Source organism: Lactuca serriola, chromosome 3 (assembly GCF_051521515.1).
Source record: "Lactuca serriola cultivar US96UC23 chromosome 3, Lser_US96UC23_V15, whole genome shotgun sequence".
In the NCBI taxonomy this organism is placed as follows: domain Eukaryota; kingdom Viridiplantae; phylum Streptophyta; class Magnoliopsida; order Asterales; family Asteraceae; genus Lactuca; species Lactuca serriola.
Window position 1 is genome coordinate 20,759,612 of NC_136410.1, and position 8,407 is coordinate 20,768,018.

At 30.8% G+C, this 8,407-nt stretch overlaps 1 long non-coding RNA gene across 2 annotated transcripts; it reads left to right on the top strand.

Moving 5' to 3' along the window:
• The first annotated feature begins 290 nt into the window (after positions 1 to 290).
• On the top strand, positions 291 to 2,581 carry LOC145094295 (uncharacterized). 2 transcript variants are annotated; one of them, XR_013703264.1, is made up of 4 exons: positions 291 to 901; positions 988 to 1,081; positions 1,716 to 1,763; positions 1,956 to 2,581. It is a non-coding gene; the product is annotated as an uncharacterized LOC145094295 (long non-coding RNA). The 2 variants fall into 2 exon arrangements; XR_013703263.1 differs by lacking the exon at positions 1,716 to 1,763.
• Positions 2,582 to 8,407: the final 5,826 nt, after the last annotated feature.

Genomic DNA, 8,407 nt, shown 5'->3' on the forward strand with positions numbered 1-8,407 from the left:
ATTAAAATCAATGGATTTGATTTACGCTCTGCCCAACTTCCGCACCATCCATACCTACTATCCATGATAAAATGATCTCGCCGATCATATCGTTTTCTTAGTTTGAAAGTAAATGTTTTTTTGTTTTCTAAACTAACAATTGCTTACATTTAGACCATTTAAAAACCGGTCAACAACAAAATATGAGGATTTTTTCGCAGATATCATCAAAATATACGATTATATATATATATATATATATATATATATATATATATATATATATATATATATATAATAAAAACCTCTCTTAATCGCCACATGGCATTCTATTAAACCTCAACTATGCCACGTGTCATTACCACAAAAATCCTTTGACTGTTTTTCCCGCCTATGTCCTTCGTATTTACTTTATTTCGTTTCTAAAAATTAGGAATCAAGGATCGGATATTATCAGTGAATAGCTTGGATTCCATTTCCTTTGTTGCTACAATCCAGGAATTTAAACTAGAAAAATCTATTCTTATTTGACAAAGTCTCTGTAATAGTTTAGAACTTTCCATGTTGAAGCCGAACAATCAGCCATCAAATCAGTCGTGAGAGATTCTTATCTCCTATCTCTCTTACTAAAACCCTAATCTGTTCCTCACCATCACCGTCTCCCTTCTCTTTCTTCCAACTCTAATCCATTCACCGCCACCAATTCTGCCATTGTCTTTCTTTCACCATCTGCCATCGTCTTTTTTTTCTCTACAAATTTGCGATTGTTTTGTGTTGCGTTTGTGGTGAGAAGCAAAACCATGGGGATTTCTTCACAAGGTTTTGTCGTTGCACGACTCCTTGATTCATCGAGCATAAGTGAATCACCAATGCTTTCAATCTAATCCAGATCCGTCGGGACAAGTCTCTGTTAAATTCAACGGTATCCCTTGTCAATCTTCAGATTTTTGTAAATATTTTTGCATTTGTTGTTAGCTCTGTAACAAATCATTAAATTTTTCATTGCAGAGTTGACACTCCAAACATCTCCACATTTTACACCACAAGGGGGAGATCTCCGGCGGTTCGGGTTCTGGTTTTGGCCTACCTCGTGATGTTGACGGTATGTTATGTATTTCCATTTTCCAAAATCAAATCTCAATCAAACTATCTATCTAGCTTCCAATTGGGTGACTAAGTTGATTTTGATTTATAATTTATGTCAATGTCATAATTACTCTTACATACTTCATCATCATACTCTAATCACCATTAATCTTTCAAATCAGAAGATGAAACTTTATGTTTGAATCAATGCATACTCTGCTTGTGATTTTAAGGCTCGATAAGTGTTATTTTCAAATGTAATTTACTTCATCATTTAATAACTTTTCAATATGTTGTATACTTTCATGAAGTAATACTACTTTTAGGCTAATAATTGGAGGTATGTGATTAGTGCAGTAGTTGTACTTATTTAATTATTTTTTGAGAAGATGTGAGAATTGATCTATATGTGCAATTCTGTTCTTAAAGACAATTTTTGGTTCATTAGATCAACAACAATAAGCAACCCTAGTTTTTCTTTAATGTTTGCATGATTATATTTAAAAATATAAAACCATTTTTATTTTATTATCTAATGTTGAATGTTGCATAGGTTGTAAGCTTTGTTTCACCATATAATCCCATAAAGGATGGGTTTTCTCTAGAACTATGAGTCCCTGTTGGAATCATTAAATCATTTTTTTTTACAGTTGGTTCTCTTTGTTGACCAGAATATACAATATGATCATGTCCAAAAGGTAAGATATGCAAGTTTTGATATTTAACCCTTCTTGGGTTACCCATAATTTTCTTAGTTATGTATTTAGCACTTTTGATATATTTTATGTATTTTATAGCATTTTGTACTATATGTTTATATTGCTTATACTTTATTTTATAAGTTTGTTTCGTACTAAATATTTTTGATTTGGCTATTATGTACTGTCCAGGTCACCTAGCTTCTGAATTCATGCAGAGAAGTGTAGTAGATTACCAAATTGCTCTATATGTATTCATTTTAATGAAAGTGGCGTATGTTATTTTGTATTAAAATTTCTATTTTTTATTCATATTTACCAACTGAAATCCAATATCTTGATATCCTTTAGAATACAGAAGCAACACAATAATTAGGTAGTGTTTTACTATATCTTTATCCGTATCGGTCATTATATCATTTTCATTTTTTTATATAATTTTTTTTAATTCTTTTTCTTAGTATAGCATTGTACTTTGAAAGTACAAAGCTATAATTTGGTAGTCTTTCACTATGTGTGTGTGTGTTTGTTTGTGCGTTTGTGGTAAAAACAAAAAATGAAAGTAATTTCTTTAGCATTTTTTTTTAATATTAGCATTATTTATATTGTTGAACTTTTATATTATTTCAAGTATAGCATTCAACTTTCATTTTAATGTTGATTATAATGTCAAACTTTCATTTTAATGTTACTATAGCGGTTTAGTTTCAATATTTTCCCAATTATAACAATCAACTTTCAAGTTATTCTCAATTATAGCATTTTAGTTTCTTATTTTTTAATTATAGTATTCAACTTTCAGTCGTGAGAGATTGTAGCATTTTACTTTCATTTTTTTTAATTCTACCATTCAACTTTCATTTTAATGTCGATTATAACACTTTACTTCCATTTTTTTTCCAACGATCACATTCAAATTCCATGTTAATGTCGATTATAGCATTTTACTTTTTTTCGGCTCTAACATTCAACTTTCATGTTAATCTCGATTATAACATTTAGTTTCATGTCAATGATAATATAGTGATTGTATGCCAACTATAGAATTTTTTTTATTATCTTAATGTCATTCGTACCATTCAACTTTCATTTTCATATTAGTTTACAATCAAAATATTATTTAGTTTTTGACTTCTTAGCATTTATTTATCCTAGATTTGAATTTTTGTTGTCTATTCTTTTCTAGCGATTTGCTAAGTATTTATTATTTATTTTGTTTTAAGTTGTCACCCGTGTGTTACACGGGTTATAACCTAATGTATATATATATATATATATATATATATATATATATATATATATATATATATATATATATATATGGAAATGTGAATATATGGTTGTCATGTATGTAATGTTAGATATAGTCAAAATTGACTTCATTTTGATTAAAAAACACATTTTTCTTTCATTGTTAGTTTTTTCCTATTGTTTTTGAACTCATATTATATTTGATTTCGTGATTCATTTCAAATATCTATTTATTTCGAATGTGTTTTTTATTAGACCCCTAGTAGGTTTCATAACTCGTTTAACACCTATCCTATGTATACTTGTACAGTTTTTCTATGGTGGCTTATGGAAAGAGTTTTAGTGAGTTTTTTAATGAACAATTTAACTCTATCAATGTATTTTTCTGTATTAAATTTCAATTTGGAGACCCACAAGTAGTTTGTAAAATATTATTATACATGTTTTGTAGTGCAATATTAAACTTATAAAACTCTATAAAATTATATAAAAAGCATAGCATAAGCTCTAAGAGAGGACATAAGAAATATGGTAGACAGATTTAATTGTATTCTGTTAAAACCGTATAGTTTTTAAGGTTTTATACAAGGTTACAAAAACCGTTTGACGGTAGCTCGACGGTCGACAGGTGTTAAGAGATTAATCGATCTTGACGGAGATTAATCGATGACCATAAATTATTAATAAAATATTAAAGTTAATTAAATAATAATATATCTTAAGAAAAACAAGTACTTCAAAATTAGAAAATAAGAAAAGTTGTAATTGGAAATTTGGAAATACGAAAATATGAACATTTTGGTATAATATTTGAAATTTTAAAAATTTGAAAATTTTGGAGTAAAAAAAGAAAGTTAGTTTTTTGAATTTAAAAAAAAATTAAAATTTGTTGACCTTATTTTGACTTTTTTTCGAATTTTTTGACTTTTTTGACTTTTGTTGACCGATTAATCCCGTCAAACCCGATTAATCCTAAATTTCCGATTAATACCCTAATCATCGACGGTTGGAGAACACCAAACGATTAATCGCTGATTAATCCCGATATCTTCAATCATGGTTTTATATCTAACATTAGGTACATGACAGCCACATATTCCCTAAACCCATACATATATATATATATATATATATATATATATATATATATATATACACTATTTTAAATTTTTTTAATATAATCTTCTTTTGTTAATATATTTTTATGTCTAATAGATTATATTATTTTACATTAATCGTATAGTATTATTTTTTCTTCTAAAACTTACCATTTTAAAATTGTGTCTAACATATTTTATTATTTTATATTAACCTTAAGGTATTTTTTTCTTCTGTATATGACAGATTTTCCACATTGTAAAATCGTCATCGTAAGATCCTATATATGATGTCAAGAATGTAAAATCCTACTAAAATCATATTAGCACATAAAAAAATACATTTCCATGTAGTAGTTCATCATCCACTTAACAATAAATACTTTAAAACAATAAAGATGCATCTCTAATCAGAATTATTTTACATAGGCGATCAAACGATCTTACGATCATGATCGTGATTTTAATAACCTTGACATCATTTGTTTAAGAAATGTTTTTTCTAAAGAAAATTATTTTGTAACTTTTACATTCTTATGTTTATTTTAAAGAGAATATTATACGATAAAAACCTTACAGTTAATGTTTTTTTTATCATTTAAAACCTTATAGTTAAAATAAAAACTAAAAGTTTCATCAAAATTAAAATAAAAAGTACATGGTAATCACTGATAAAACACTTCAAATTAAAACATGAAAAACCTAAAAATAACGCCACTTCAGTCCATATGTTGACGTTGTTTCGCGCTCCCATTATAACTTGTCAAAACTCTAGATACCAAAAAGGTTTGTGTTTTATTTGGAGGAAAATTGCAAGAGTAATGTTTAACAACACATCATCATTTTCACTATTTGTGCAATTATGTCTCACTTATCATTGGAAACACAACGTCAAACTATACTGCCATTCCGTTTGTGTGCCTTAATTTTGTGTAGATTTTCTTTTTGCTTCGATAGTGACCTTGATCCATTTTGTTGTTGAATCATTGGGTGGTTATGTTCCAAAAAGAAGACCCACTTTTATAGAAGTCGACCATTGGATTCTCTGGTACATCGTCCCATTCACGGGCCAAAGTCAACACCTCATCCGTACTCTAAGGCCAAGCGTTTGAGGAAACCATTTTAAGAGATGTTTATGAGTGTTGAATGTTTGAGAGAGATGAATATTAAAGACTTGAGAGTAGTGAAAAATGTAGAGGTTATTGGTATTTATTTTGATTGAAAATGAGTTTAAATTTGAAATTTTGAACAAAAAATGATTAGTTTTTAAAATATGAAATATTTTTTGAAAAATTATTAAAAAAACTTTTTAACACCTTTAACTCATCGAACTGGCTTGCCGAGTTCTGCATGTCAAGATCAATGTCGTGTATCTGCCAAGGTGAGTCACGGTAGTGTCGAAGCCACCCCATCTAGCCTGATTCGGAAACTTGTATCCGTTACATTATTCGGTGTGAACAGTCAAAACGAAAAGTCTCATATCTCCTTCTTTGGAACCCACCCATACAAACATGCTTTCTCTCTCTCAAATTAACATGGATTCCACAATGGCTATTCATCATTTACTTTTTCCAACTTTCATGGCTAAGCTCTTGATGATATGAAAGTCATTATCAACTATATCAAAATTGCAAATAAAGATGTAGAGGTCGTTTTCGCTACTGAGAGCATCTCAAATCACACTTTATTTTTAGAGTGTAAAATAGTGATCAATCTCTAACTCCACTCTATTTTAAGCATCAAAAAGAATAGTTTAAGAATATTCTCTTTCACCACGTTTTTTATATTTTTTTAAATACCCCTTCTAGTTTTAAGGTTTAACAAAAGTAATATATTTGAAAATTTTATAGCATTTAAAATATAATAATATAATCAAATATCATCAAATTATATAAAAACAAAATTAAAACAAGTTAAATAAACTAAATTTATATACAAAACCAAAATAGATCAAATGTGACGACAATAAAGTTAACCTCTATAAATAAAAGTAAATGAATAATAACACTCAAAATATAGAGTATTACTATTGATTTTAGAAAAAATTGCAAAAAATGGTCCATGTTGTATGCATTTTTTTCTGGTTTTAGTCCAAACCTCGATTTTTATTGGCTTCATGGTCCTTTTGAGTTAATTTCGTTGTGTTTTTGGTCCCTCTGAATAATGAAATGACTGTAATACCTTTAGGTTATTTATTTTTCATTTTTCTTTTATTTCTTTTTAAATCTAACTGTTGGAACCTAAAAGTGAACCTCTAGCAATCCTAAGTACATATTCCGAAGGCTGTTGGTTCCGAAGGAAGATGTGATTCGGAACCTGTCAGGAGCTAGAGAAAAGGAGTGAAGGATTTTGAAGAGGAACACATTCCGGAGCTGATCCTGAAGTCCGGAATGTATGCTGATCTAGACCAAACCTTCATCTCCAGAACATTACTTGTTCGGAATGAAGTTTCTATGTCTTTTGTGAATTTATTACTTTTGTCTTGTATTGTGATGTAACGTTTCATAGGACTTAGTTTAAAGTTGATTTAGGACAATCAGAATGTTAGGCTTGTATCTTTTGTCCGGTCCTATGTATACTCTTGGGTCAATTCACTGTAACATTCTCTCCTATATATAAGTGCATTCAATACAAGTCAACAACGAATGTTTCTCTTACTTTTGGCATTTACTCTTATCACATTAAAAACATTCTTCTTGTTCTTCATTAATTGACGTTACCTTGATCATTATCTTCCTGTTCTTAATTGATGTCTTGATCATTTGTTGAACTGATTATCTAAGACTTGACTGGTCTTTCCAGTCTCGACTTGAACATCCATTATCAAGAAGACATTGATCTCAAACATTCACTCAAGGTTTGAGTTCTCAAACGTTGTCCCTGCGCATAGATTTTGTTCTCACAATTGGTGTCATAGCTTGAGTGGTTGTCCTTTGAATCCATAAGATCAGATTATAGTTGGATTGAATTTACCTTGGTATTTCAACAATTTATGTGTTAAGGATAAAAGTTCTTCTATATACCACTTAAGATTGATGATATCTTGCATTCAATGGCTGCTTCAAATCCACAACAAATGATTTCAATACAAATCGCAAATAGAGTGGGTGGCCCTGCACGCGCCCCATTGCTAGCTGTGGAAGAATATGATCATTGGAAAGTTAGAATGGAAAGGTTTTTACTAGCCAAAGGGAAAGGTGAACAAATCTGGAGATCCGTCAAAGAGGGCCCTCGTGTTCAAGTAAGAACAGTTGTAAGAGATGCAGCTGCTCAACTCATGCGAGAAGATGAAGCTCGTCTAGCCCCTCTAACTGCAGATGATGTTGAAAAGCTACATGCTGATCAAGTTGCCTTCTCGGAAATGGTGTTTGGTGTTCCTCCATCACTCTTTGAGCACATCAAGCTATGCCAATCAGCCAAAGAAATTTGGGACACTCTTTAGGATCTGATTGAAGGTTCCGAAAATATGAAGGACAAATGCCTCACCTCGGTTGTCAATGACTTTAACACATTCACTACTACTCCAGGTGAATCTATAGCATCAACCTCCAACCAATATCGAAACATTGTCAACAACATGACTGCTCATGGGATTGTTCGAACTCCTCTCAAGTACAATCTCAAGTTGATTAACAGTCTTGGTAAAGGATGGGGAAATGTAAAGTCTTGTCTTCAAAGCAATGGTTCCTTCAAAAAATTGAAACTCTATAAACTTTTTGATGAGCTTCAAGGACATGAATCAAACGTTGCTCAAACCATAAGAGAACTTTCTGGAGGACCATTTGCTCTAGTCAGTTATTTTGAATCAACCATTTCGAACCCACCTGCTCCGGAACCTTACAAACCCATTGTTCCTTTGACTCAGTCATCCTTAACTTCTTTACCCACACACATCTATCCTGACGATGATTCCGAAACCTTGGATTATGAACTCGGTTTCCAACAAGAGTTTCCTTACTCTCAATGAAATACAAACGTCCTTTCAATCCCTCTTACAAACCATACCAAAACAGATTCAGCGCTCCTCACCAAAACCATCATCAACCATATTTTGCTCCGGAACCAAATCACACCTCCGAAAATCCTCCTGCATATAAGCCTAATCTCACTAAACCAAAGTCAGCCCCGGAATCTTCTCAAAATTCCAACTCAGAAAAACCAAAGATCTTGTGTCATAAATGTGGTCATGCAAACCATTTTGCCAAAGATTGTCTAGCTGATGCTCCACAAAAACCAAAAGTCAAAAACTCGGCTTATTATGTCCGAAAAGCACAAGAAATGGCTGAAAGTGAGAAG